This window comes from Gallus gallus, chromosome 1 (assembly GCF_016699485.2).
Source record: "Gallus gallus isolate bGalGal1 chromosome 1, bGalGal1.mat.broiler.GRCg7b, whole genome shotgun sequence".
NCBI lineage: Eukaryota > Metazoa > Chordata > Aves > Galliformes > Phasianidae > Gallus > Gallus gallus.
Window position 1 is genome coordinate 43850536 of NC_052532.1, and position 13723 is coordinate 43864258.

General features: G+C 35.8%; 1 long non-coding RNA gene across 1 annotated transcript in view; it reads right to left on the reverse strand.

The window, feature by feature from the left end:
• LOC124417664 overlaps nucleotides 1–10192 on the reverse strand; it is a 48573-nt gene extending 38381 nt beyond the window's left edge. The window contains exons 1-2 of the long non-coding RNA XR_006933773.1: nucleotides 10121–10192; nucleotides 8354–9427 (exon numbers count right to left, since the gene is read on the reverse strand). This is a non-coding gene — a long non-coding RNA (uncharacterized LOC124417664). The remainder of the gene's footprint in view (nucleotides 1–8353; nucleotides 9428–10120) is intronic.
• Nucleotides 10193–13723: the final 3531 nt, after the last annotated feature.

Below are 13723 nucleotides of genomic sequence, written 5' to 3' on the forward strand. Positions count from 1 at the left end.
TCCAGAGGATTAGTGAAGATATGTAACTAAGGCGTAAGTATTTTTCTTGTCACCCTTCACATCTGCCATTTATAATGAATGATTGCTTAGGAGATTATTTAATTAACCAAAATATTTAAGTTAATGAAACTGGTAACCAACAAAATCACTGTGAGTAACAGCTTTCTTCAGGCATCTAGTATATGAAGAGTAGCTGTAACTACTACAGTTAAGAAGATGAGATTATGGAAACTTTAAAATGTTACATGAAATGAATGCTGTTCATAATGTTTTAATTAATGTGCACTCTCCTGGATATAGTATAAAAATATCTAAATCAGAGCATATATGCGTTCCTAAGTAATTTTTAATATTTTTATGGAGAAGTCTGCGGGAAGATCTGTTAATGGCCTTTCAGTATCTAAAGGAGGCTTGTTAGAAAGAAGGGGACAGACTCTTCAGCAGGGTCTGTAGTGATAGGACAAGGGAAATGGTTTCAATCTAAAAGAGGGGAGATTTAGAATGGATATAAGGAAGAAGTTTTTTACAGTGAGGGTAGTGAGGCACTGGAACAGGTTGCCCAGAGAGGTGGTGGATGCCCCATCCCTGAAGACATTCAAGGTTCTTATCAGCCTGATCTGTCTGTGTCTCGGCTCATTGCAGGAAGAATTGGACTAGATGACTATTAAAGGTCCCTTCCATCTCAAACGATTCTATGATTCTGTGATTTACATACCTCATGGCACCTCTTGCTTTTCTCTTTTGAATGAGATATTTATATAAGTAAATCAGAGAAAGGTATTTGCATTTTCTATACATTCATGAACTTCAAACTCGACATATACTCTGAGGTAGTTTTCCACTATTCATCTTTTAAATAGCCTATTGATCTCTGCAGCTGTAAATACCCACAGTTCACTCTTTTAGCAGGAATGAGATTAGCTAGAGAAATTAAAATGGTGTAAGTGACCCATCTGGAAATAACCGTCTTCTTGCCAGAACCCCATATGGGATCCTTTCTATCCAGTTTGGTCCAACTCAAGGACGCTATAAAATAAGTCCAGGGAGCGTATTCATTTTAATATGTTATTTATTATGTCATCAAATTAGTTACAGTGCAAACATATAATTGGGAGTCATGAAATTTAACTGTATTATGAACCAGCTGGCTAGCTGAGGAATCTTTCCACAGAGAATGGCTCTAATCCAACCTTCAATGCAGTCTGCCTAACTCAGGTTGAGGACTCACACCTGGGTTTTCCAAACCTCAAGTGGGTCAGTTGCCCCTAACTGACGGTCTGTCCTTATGCACAAGTGTTCATGCATACCTAATGCTTACAAAATGTCTCCAGGATCCTACAATAAGGGATACCAAAAGACATTATCTGGTACAGCTATTATACACTATCATGTAACGAGTATCTGTGAAGTCTCATTCTGTTTTTCCTTCAGATAGGTTTTAATTTTGTTGCAGTCTATCAAGAGGTACATTAAAATTGTACCAACCACAGCATACCTCTTTGATGTTAACTATGAAGTGCTTAATTAATGGAAGCTGAATGATTTGCCTTTTGAGAGTCATAGCTGCAAAGATAAGCCAGCTTGTTAGGTCACCTCAGAAGGGTTTGATGGCTGACTAGGAATGTGGGAGCTCCCAGTCACTCATACATGAAGTTTTTTAAACAGTCTCTCACATCTGTTCAGAAGCTGCGTAAAATGAGAACGTGTTTCTATTAGCATGTGCACTGTAACTTGGTGTTAAAGCTCTGGCTTAATGGAAGAACATCTAAAGGTATTTCCAGAACAGTGCTGGTCTTGTTACACATACCTCCCTCTGGTAGATCAACTGACTAGAGATGATCTTTCTTCTGCATGAGATGAAAATATTTCAGTGAGAATGAAAGGTGTTAAATGTACCACTTTCAAGTGACATTACAGATACCTTAGAAACATAGATGAAAAGTTTTAGTTCTGGGAAGAAGATTGAAGGAAAGATAGTAAAGTCAACAGTCACATTCAGAGCCCCTTAAGTGGTGTTTGTTGGAGCTATAGGGTTTTGCAGCTATCATGCAGTTTGTACAGTGAGTGCAGCAGTCCATAGGCACATGATTCCTATTTGCCAGTGACCACCAGGCAACTGTCACTGAGACCTTCTCGTCAAGAAAAAAAGTGGCTTTCCCCAAGACTGAGGAATGAAATTGTCTTCCTGTCATTTCTTGCTCTCTGACTGTTTCAGTCCTACGGCTAGTAACACTGGAGGAGGAGAGAAGAGAGAATTAAGCAATAAAATATCTCTTGCAGAAGTAGAGTGAATGTTGTAGCCAAAATTTTGCAAAATGTTGGATTTAGAAGAAAAGTTGGAATCACTTTTTAAGGTTGCTAAGACTTCAAAGTTCTCATTTTGTTTTGTGATTAAAGGCAGGTTTGGGCTATCTCATGAACTGCAATAATGTGCAACACAATCAAGCAGTGGAGAAAGGGGGTGCACTTCCACCTACTTGCAGGGATACTTTTTACTAGTTCTATTTTAACACACCAGGTTACTGTTCACCACTGTGTTTCTGTGTAAAGCTGTTCATAATTAGGAAATATTTGAGATGTGTTTGGCAGTAAAATTCCTGATGAAAAATTACTTATTAATTTATTAATAATAATAATTTAATTATTTATTTTAAAAAAGTATTGAAAATAGTATTGCAGAATACACTGTGAGTTTTATGTCATACTTCAAAAGTTACTGTTGAACTATCTTAACACCTCTTTGCAGGTGCTTTCTGTCCTTTTTTTTTTTTAATATATATATAGGACACATAGCTGTAAGGAATCTGTAACTGTAAAAGGTAAATCTTTTTGTTACATTCTGAGTAGATTATAATTTCAGATAAATCATAGAATCATAGAATCACAGAATCCTTAGAGCTGGAAGAGACCTTTAAAGATCATCTGGTCCAACTCCCCTGCAAAGAACAGGGACACCTACAGATAGATCAGATTGTTCAGAGCCCACTCCAGTCTGGCCTCAAATGGGCATCCACCACCTTTCTGGGCAACCTGTTCCAGTGCCTCACCATCCTGAGTGTAAAATACTTTTTCCTTATATCCTACCTAAATCTACCTTCTTTAAGTTTGAAACCACTTCCCCTTGCTCTATCACCACAGACACTGCTAAAGAGTCTGTCCCCTTCTTTCTTGTAGCTCCCCTTTTAGATACTGAAAGCTCATTATCATTGGAGCCTTCTCTTCTCCAGGCTGATAAATCTTCACTAATTTGCAAAGAACGTATGCCCATAAAATGAAATCATCTTAATAACTTTCTTTTCAAAACTACATGTATAGGTAATCTCTTTTCAGCATAGTTCATAGAAATAGCAGCGCAGACATTTTATTCTGACAAAACACATAGTTTTTTCCCAGGCCTGGGTCTACATTTTATGGTGAAATCTGTGTGTAAAGCTCTAATGTACGACACTTTCCAGGAAAACTAATCCAGCTAGTACACAGAAAAGTGTTAGAGGAGTGAATTTAGAAAAATATTTCTTCTCTTGCTTGAAAATGGAGGAGGAAAGGATCAATCTACTTGGCAAAATGTGAGCAAGGATTTTGGTTATGATTATTAATGAAATCACTACAAAATACTTTCATTATCTATGACAATATTGAACTTCTCCTTCTTCTTTCCCAAGCAATCACCTTCAGTTCTTTAGCTTAGGTTTTGCATATGAACTTTCCCTGCAAGAGAATGTCTTGTGTCATTGAAGCGAATGTCAAAACTCCAGAAATTATTTCAACATAAGCAAGATTAAAACAAGGAAATTCAATACTTAATGTCAAACTTAGTTTCCATAAAATGTTTAGGTAGCATTTAAAAATGATTCAACTGATTTGAATGCATAGTTATGTTTAATTTTATTATGAGATCATCACAGAATACATAACGGAAGGTTGGAGGTAGTTGAATGAACACATGTTCACAATAATTTCTGTAAGAAGGCAAAGAAAAAGCACATAAGTGAGAGTACAGAATGAATGTTTACTGTGCATTAAGAAACATGATCTATTAATCCCTCATGCTTCTATCTGCTTTTCGGAATACTTCTTCTTCCTGACCTTATTTGCAGAAATTAACACCACAATATTTGCTAGACATCCAAATTATGCAGATAAGAACATTCCAATGGAAAGGAGCAAAGTAAATGTTTACCTCTGAATGAAGAAATGATGAAAAATGTCAAATTCATCTACAACTATTGTGATCAGTATTTTTCAATATGTAAGATTAATTAATATTTTCTAAACAAATATTTTTTAAAGCCTGTAAATCTCCAAATACATTGAAAATCACAAATAAAGCTTAACTGTAAAAATTGCACATCTTTATTCCTCACATTTCTTTCATATGTTTTGAGCTGAATTTAAATTAATGGAGCTATTGATGTTTCCTATTATAAATATGTCATGGCGAATTGTGACTTTCAGCTATTTTGCACTTGAAGGATCTGGCTGAATCCCTTCTTAAGTGAAACACAATATCCAATCATTCTTTCCAAGAAAATGAAATTAGACAAAAAAGCCATAAAATTGTCAAAGTTCTTCTACAAAGCATATAACCTCATAAAACAAATTAAAAAGGAGTTAGATTCAGATTTAAAACATTGATATAGCACATCAATATTGATCTTTCATGCCTTTTCCTCATAAACTTTCATTTAACTTTCATTGTTCATTGTGTAATGCGGTGTTATAGGATGAGGTTTGTACTATAAAACATAGGTGCAATTGGTGCATAAATGGGGAGCCACTACACAGAAAAAAAACAAAAACAAAAAAAAAAACAAGAAGAACAAAGACAGAAAATGGAGCAGCTTATGTGTGGCTACAGCAAGGACAATGAGACGGGATCTTTCCTTGTGTTGTGGGTTCACAGGTTGCTGACTGCAGAAGTTGCTCACATTCAATATGTATTCTATTTCTCAAGTCCGTGAGGGCTCCATGGAACTCTGAGAGCTGCATGGAAAAGTTTCAGCCTTCAGTTCAGAAAAAAATGTTCAGAAATGTTTCGTTGAAGACGTTTCACACAACACAAGATAACTGAATGCTACCAACAACAGCAAGAATTAAAGTTAGGTCTCTGGTAAAACAGATTTTGGTAATCGGTTGTACAGAGTTCTCCCTCATTTAAGGAACATTTAAGGGTTCCCACAAAAAATTGTCTCCAAAAGTGTTCCAAAAGCTAAATTCTAGGATCACTTAAACACAGTGGTTAAGTGGCCTCCTAACAGTTGAGATGATGGTACAAATTTCCTTTATGAAAAACATACAGTCTTCCATATGTCTGTACACCAATGAATTAAGGAAGGAGAAAGCACTATTACCATTTCTTCCTCTCTGTAAGGGGTACTTCCTACATCCTGCCTTATGTCTCTGGACATATGATAGGAGAATGCCATATGTATAAATCCTGCCATGGAGGTCTAAGATATGAGCTTCTTAGCACTGGTGAGGCTGAAAATATTCTTTCTAACCTGGTGAGGTTCTACCTTGGGGAGGACCCCTGCTTCCAAGACTCAGCACCCTTGGGTGTATGTTCTGGAGCGCAGACACACATCTGCTGCTTGAGAAAAGCTGCCCAACATAAGTGATGAATGGCTGTGGGTGGGTTGTTTCCTTTTAATCAGTGATTTAAGTCCAGGGGATATTTTTCTGTCACTGAGGGCTTATTTCATATATAAGTTTTTCCTCTATGGCAAAGAAGGGGCATCACAAATGGACACATGATCACAGGGATATGTTACATCTCAAGTCACTTAATTTATTTTGGAGCAAATAGATTGAAAACAAGCATTATGCTGTTTCATAGTTGATTTCTTTTATCTGGAACTTTGCTTTAAAATCATTAGGCTAGAGATACCAGCTGTCTTTACCAAGGCAACCATTTTTTTAAGACCCTATTTTAGTGTTTCAACAATTTTTACTGCAATGCTAAAATGGCCTCTTTTTTTCTTTTTTTCTTTTTCTGCTATTAAGCAACTCCCACCACGAAGTACCATCTGCTGAGGAAACATTGAATATCTTTTCCATTTCTCAGTACTTAAATATATTTATATAAAGTAAAAAAGAAATCATAGTGTGTATATGCCTGTGTAGTGCCTGTGTACACTGAGTGAGAGAAAGGAGATAATATGCTTCTCTATGCCTGTAGGAAGTAATTAATGATAAACCCTCCATGATGAACTCCAGCTTTGACTGGAGTGCTCTGAACAGCAAAATATATCAACACAGGATAATTTATTTGACATCCAATTGATTTTTGTATCATTTGATGAATATCACAGCCACTTATATAACCAGTTTAAGTGGCACAGAACTACTTTAAAAGGCAGGAAAGAAAAAACATCAGCCAATACATTAGTAGTGGGTGTCATTCAGTCTGGAGAGCAATAACACTTCTCCAGGCATTACTGCTATTAGTAATGAATACAATTAATACAGCAATTTAAAGCTAGGAAGATGAATCTTTCTTAGCTATGGTATAATGTCATATATTCTTTTTTGAGGAAATGTTTTCTCACTTCCTCAAAATCCCAAAATCTTTATTGCCAGCAGATTGTAAGATAACACAAATGTTCAAAATGAAATTTAAAGTTTTCTTATTTTTTTTTCTTTTTCTAAATTTCAGTAGCCACAGACAAGTACTAACAGCACATCTATCCATCTGGTCCAAGAAGTAATTTAAAGCTGTACAGTATTGTCCACAGATTAGATATGATTAATCACATAGTCTCTGAGGATCTGTTCATACTAAGAATCAGTGAAGACAGAACGAGATTATCACTACTATCAATTTATTTCATAGCACCTGACATCCATTAGTTTGACATTGTTTAATTCAAAATTCTCATACTTTGATCACACATAAATTAAGAACATTTAAAAAAATAAAAAGAGACATGACTTACTGAGCACACATAACCCTGTGCCTGTAAGCTTTTATTCTGATGTTTAGTTATATATTCCATACAAATCAATGTCCAAAATTATTGCTTCAATATTTTTAGCAATTTTTCCATATACCTCTGTATCAGCATGCCTGTATCTAATTTCAATGAATTTATCTTCAGTGTGATGGAAAAAAAAAAAAAACAACAACCTTTAAAAATATATATACACAAAAATATATCTGTACTATGTAATGTTTTTACAAGAATCAATACTCAGATACAGTTTTGCCAAAGCTTTCACAAATGAAATATAACAATCACAATAGGAATTTTATCTTAAAACTAGAATGGAAATATCCATTTGAGAAAGTTAATGTAGCTAAAATCATAGCTTTATTCATTTTCCAGGAAAGTTTTCCCTCATAGTTAGTTAACTTTTTAAGAACACACTTGTCACAGAACAGTTTATTCACAGTAATGTGATACCAAATGAATCAATATGAAAACATAAAATGAACACCCTTATGAAGCGGGAAGTAAGGTTATAATTCCTCTATTTTCCCATAGAATGGTATTATTCTTGCTGATTTATTTTGATTTATAAAATGATTCTTACTAGTAGCTATAATATGGCTTTAAAAGGATGGGGGTTATTGTTACATGTGCCAGTCAGGCTAGTTTAATGATTTAATATTTTTCAGTGTATTTGTGAACATACAGAAGCAATTTCCTCATTGCCTGATAAGCAGGCTGCTAAGAAGTAGTTTGTTTTGATTAAGTGCAGGTGCAGATTTGTATGTACTACTGTTTGAATCCTTTTGGTACTAACCAATGATATAGAAGAAAGCCATGTGAAGAGGTAAATATTCTCTTTTTCGTGTCTTTTCGAGAAAACATACTTCTCAGTTTTTAATTATGACTAGAGGGCTTTGAAATGCCTTTGATAACAATATCTCTGAATACTGAAGTTGAATTTACTGTCTTTACTTCATTGCTCGTGAAAGCTGCAACATTTTAAGTTCAGTTGCTCTGCAGTTATACAGAGCTAGATAGACTATTCGTTTTCTTAGGATGTCGTCCCCTGAATTATTCAGAATGAGCACAAGCTGTGAAAGATGCAGAGACTTGGACACCTGGACAGGACTGAAAGCATTTGTTAAGATGTAAAACAGACAGCTAGGTAAAAGGTTTGCCATGAAGAAGAACGGACATCACAGGTGACACAATGCATTCCAGGGACTATCAGCAGCAGAACAAGGGCAATGATTCCCAGCATCTTGCAGTCTCTTCTAAACAAATATTATTTCCAAAATCAAACATGCAGTGATTCCCCCATCCTGCCTCCCATTGCCTATCCAAAGTTGAAATTAAATACAAGCTGACTCCAAATGCATTTTGCTATTCCCAAATAATGTATTTATTTATCAGTTGCTAACCTTGAAAACAGTGAGTGTCAAAGGCTTCTGCAGTTCTTCTTCTTTCCAGATAGGTTACTCCATCCTCTATCTTCTGTTGTCTTCAGCAGGAGCTTTTGTTTTCACTGGGTGATTGTTCACTTCAAGGAATAAATAGAGAAAAGCTCATTTTTCAGAACAGAATCCTTAATATCGTACACCAGGATGGGTTCAACTTTAATTGCATGGATGTAATCTGCATAACGTTTATTACAACCTTACTCAAAAATTTTCTCTTTTTTCTTTTTTCTTTTTTTTCTTTTAGTAGAATCCAGAAGGGCTGGGTTTTGCTGTTTCTGTGGTTTTGCCTGAACTGTGTAACTATTCCTAATTATATCATGAGCTGCTTAAGAAATAAAGCACATTGAAAAATAGCTTGAAAAGATCAAAAATAGCCCTAGAGTTAATTGTGCTAAAAATACCAAATACTTGTCAGCATCTCATTAACATCCTAATGAGGGGAAATAACCATCATCTGTCTTAAATAGATAAATAAATAAAAAAAAGGTATTAAAAAAAAAACCACACACAAAAAAAACAACAGTCCTATTGCATCCTGAAAGACAGATTATTTCTTCTCATTAAAATCCCATCAACCAGGTATCTAAGAATTGTAAAGTGCAAAGGGAACAATGAGGCTTCTTCTCCCAGTATTATCTTGCGTGTGTCCTGGAGGAAAATTAGTTAGGCTGCAAGACCTTACATTAATAGGACTCATTAGAGCAATAGATCTGTAAAAGAAGAGAATGGATGCTGGACAGCTATGATGTGTGGGATGATTTGTCCCAAACAACATATGAATTGCTCTCAACATGCATTTATTTTCTTAGTAAAGTCTCTTCTTTTGGCTGCAATGAGGTTGCGTCCTGGGCCAGGCACATAAGAAGGATGAGTCCCAGACCAGATCCCTTCTCTGATCACAGTGAGTCTCTAGGCACTCTACTCACGTCAATGAGCAGATTGTTGGTGTGAAACCTTCGCTTCAGTCTGTAGCTATGTCTTCACAGTAGCACTTACCTTCTTTAGGGTTGTTATGTTGCAACTACAAAAATTCACCTGAAAGAAAAAAAAACACCAAAAAAAAACAAAATAAAAAAACAAACAAAACAAAACAAAAAAGAAACTTTTCTGTTTCTTTTCTTGAAAAGTTTGTTACCTTGTGCACATATGTGGCACGTTAGGTCTTATCTATTTGCAGCGTTACAACCATGACATCGTAGTAACAAAGAAACCGCATATTTTTCCAATAAAGCTAATATGACTTTGCCTATAGTTTAATGCTTAACAAGTTACCAGTGTCAGTGTAGTTAATAATGTTTATTCTTACAAGAGTTTTCTGCTTGAAGCACCTGGTTTTTACATAATTATTTTTCAGAATTTTTGGTCTATGTGATTTACTTGAATTTTTGTATTTTATTTCATTTTATCTTATTTACTATATTTTTAATTAAGCTGCTTGAAGACAGTTTATCTAAGCATTCCACCATTTAAAAACAAACAAAAAAGCACAGTTCACTGTTTATTATATTATAAAGTTATAGTGATTAAACAACTGCAACATAATGATTTCATTGATCACAAAGAAGCACAATATTACACCGTAAGATGCTGGGACTAATCTTTGGCTTAGTTTCCTGTGTTAGGATCATGCAGCCATTCTGTGATGTGCCTTTCAAGTGAAATCTTTTTGTGCTCTCTACTGGTTTGTTACCATGACTATTGATTAGCCAATGAAAATAAGCTTCAAACCTGCTAGTTGAAGATCTCTGCGGTCCAGCTGAACTTTTGTTGATGTTCTACATTTTCTTATTCTTTAAGCACCTAAAATATAAAGTAACACTTTGAATGTTTCTGCATCGATGATATATGTTTTATATATAATAAATATATTATTATTTATATATGATACGTATAACATGTTATATATATATAAATAATATTAACATAATAACATAATAAAGATACAGGCTGGAGAACACTTGTGTGGAACGGGATCTGAGGGTTCTGGTTGATCGTAAGTTTAATATGAGCCAGCAGTGTGCCCTGGCAGCCAGAAGGGCCAACTGTACCCTGTGTGCATCATGCCCAGCACTACCAGCTGTTGAGGGAAGGGGTCATCCCACTCAACTCTGCACCATGCAGTCTCACCTTGACCACTGGGTGCAAATTTGAGTGCCACAGTTAAGGACAGGAAGCTATTGGAGAGCGTTCAAAGGAGGGCTGCAAAGATGGGGAAGGCTCTAGAGGGCAAGACCTATGAGGAGCGGCCGAGGTCCCTTGGTTTGCTCAGCCTAGAGCAGAGGAGCTGAGGGGCCTCATGGCAGCTGCAGCTCTTCATAGGGAGCAGAGGGGCAGCGCTGAGCTCTTCCCTATGTCAGTGACAGGGCCCGAGGGAACGGCGTGGAGGTGTGTCAGGGGAGGGTCTGGTTGGGAATTATGACAACGTTTTTCACCAAAGGGGGGCAGGGGGGAGTATGGAGAGGTGTCAGGAACTTGCACAGGCTCCCCAGGGCAGTGGGCATGGCACTGATCAGCCAGAGTTCAAGCAGTGATTGGACAACACTTTTAGAAATGTGGTTTTGTTTCTGGGTGGTCCTGTGTGGAGATGGATGCCAGACTGGATGATCCTTGTGGATCCCTTCAAACTCAGGATTTTCTATAATTCTATGGATGGTTTAGGTGGGTGATATGCTAAAAATGCATCCAGTAGCTTTGCCTCACTCAGGCAAAGGATTTTAGAAGCTCACGTAAACCGGTATTTCTCATAGATAATAGAGACAGCTGTGACTGTATGCTGCCAGCCACTACAAACAAGCAGTTAACACATCACTGTGTACAAGATGCCACAATTATTTTTCATATTACATAATTGAAAATGGCATTTTCTAGCTTTTAAGTTTTGACTGTTGCAGCCATAAAGAGACTATTTTCATACAAAAAAAAAACAAAAAACCTAAAAATACATTTTTTTTTCCCAACATGCACAGCACCCTACTGAGACAGCCACAGCTACCATTTAGCCAAGCATCAAACCAAGGTTTTATTACTTTAATTTTCCCAACAAATTATATGACAGCAAATTACAGCATACTTTTTGAAAGATGGAAAGGAAGCAGACTTTATATTTTGATGAAATGAGCTACCCAGATTTCCAGATGAAAGCCTTGTATAACACTCCAGCCTATTGCTTGCTTTAACAGCTTGTATATGCTTTTGGTATTTTAAATGGTACAATTGCAGCTATAGTCAAACCATAAGATGCAGAAATTAAACTGGTAAATATCATAATGAATTTAGAATGCCAGTCACAGCCATTTATAATTTCCAGCAGCAAGTTTCCCAGCCTGCCAAGCCTTTCACTTTAAACTGAATGTCAATGCTTTATCTATATTTGTTCTTGAAAGCACTGCAGGAGTGCAATGCATTCTCTATTTGCAAACTGTAGGAAATTTTCTGAGTGAATACATAAATTGGCAAAATCTGTCTTAATGGAAAACCTATTATTTTAATTGCTAGGGGGTGGTGTACACTTTTGCTTTAGACTCCTTTGAATTAGTAATTAATGGCTTCATGATGAAAGGCATTTATTGTTTTGATTTCAGGGAATTCAAATGAAGATAACTCATTTTAGAGAATGTTCAACATTACCCCAGTCTTATCAAAAGGACAAACAGTACCATACAGGGCATAATGCAGACATAGGAACAATTTAAGCCAAAGAAAACTTTACTTTGAAATAAGATAGGCAAATGTTTTAATTAGTGATATTAATGAATATCTATCTTGTAAAATGTAAATGGAGATAATCTTCATCAGCATAATAAATGTAAAATACTTGTTTGGCAGAGGAAAAACAACAACTAAAAAAAAACAGCATAAGGAATCTGGTTCAGAGACATGTCAGACTTTGGATGTTTTCTTAAAGCAATCATCCAGATTTTTGGACAGACACCAACACAACTTAACAGGCTTAGTTTAGAGCCTTTCTTTTTCCATGATGCGCCCCTACTCAGAGCTGCACCAGAGAATACTCCCAGAGGACAATTTTTTGCTTTTCTTGATGTTGACACAGATCCCTCTTGGACTGACCAAAATCACCACAGCTCTTTGGACTCTTGAAATTCTTTTTTGGTAGCTGATACTTCTTTATATATGTTGCCTCTGGGTAAGAAAAATGAGATTCTAGTATACTGGAGTTCATTTAGGTAATAGCCAAGCTTAAAAAGTGAACAGCAAGTTTTATACTTAGCAAATAATAAGGTAAGCATTCTGGCTTACAAAGAAGAAAACATATTATGAAAGAACAGTTTTTGAAAAAAAAATGAGAAAGAGAAAAAAAAAATTAAAGTCTAACTGAAATCAATTATTTCCTCCAGCAGTTGTTCAGTTGGCATCTTTAGCAGCTGAGTTCTTAAGGTAACAACCCCAAAGAATTCTGCCTCTGTAGCAGTTGGCGTTAAGCTTTTATAATGTATGGACCCCTATGAATATTTCAGCAGATAAGCAGGCTTTTTTTGGAAGCAAATTGAATATGCCTGTGTTTTGAGTTACTTTTATAGCCCCTTCAGGAATAGTTCATTCAAATTATTCACTGAAGTGTTCTCTTTTAAAGTGAGCTCCTGCCCTTGAGTTTCTGTTCCTTATTTAAATCCGAGGGTCTTGTAGCTACTAAACTGCAGTCAGCTCTTTGCTTTAAAACCTTTCTGTTTTTTGTTTGCTTGCTTTTATATACATAGCAGTTAAGGGCTGCTTGTTTTTCTCTACTGCTTTTATTGGGTTTAGCATTTTTAAGAATCATCTGAAAATAACTGCTCCCTGAATGTCTGGAAATTGTGACTCTGTTATTCATTTTTACCATTTTTTTTTCCCTTCAAAATTCATAGGAATTTCAACTCTATACTTATGAATATTGTTTGGAATCCATATCTTATAATTTCTTAACAGTTTTTTCTTAACAATGACAACAACAAAAAAGTGTTTTCCTCTGGAAAACTACACAGAAGTCATTCTTATGTGCTGCTAGTTTTAGAGTGTATCTGAGTCACAGCCTTACTTGTAATGGCTGTCCAAACAAAGGTATAATTCTTAGCACTTGTAGTGAAGGTGGTAATTTTTCACCTACAGAGAGGAACAGTGGTACAAATACATTTCGAAATACGTATTTTTTCTCTTTTGTGGTTTCATGCAATGATGGAAAACTTTGTTTTTGTCCTTCTCAAGTGGTGATGTTGAAACTGAAGATGACCCAAACTACTAAATGAAGTTGTGTGGATGTTTTTTTAATCTGTAAGATGACAGAAGGCACTAATGTCAGTGAACTCTTTAGAGAATAACATCCCAATATTTTAAGCA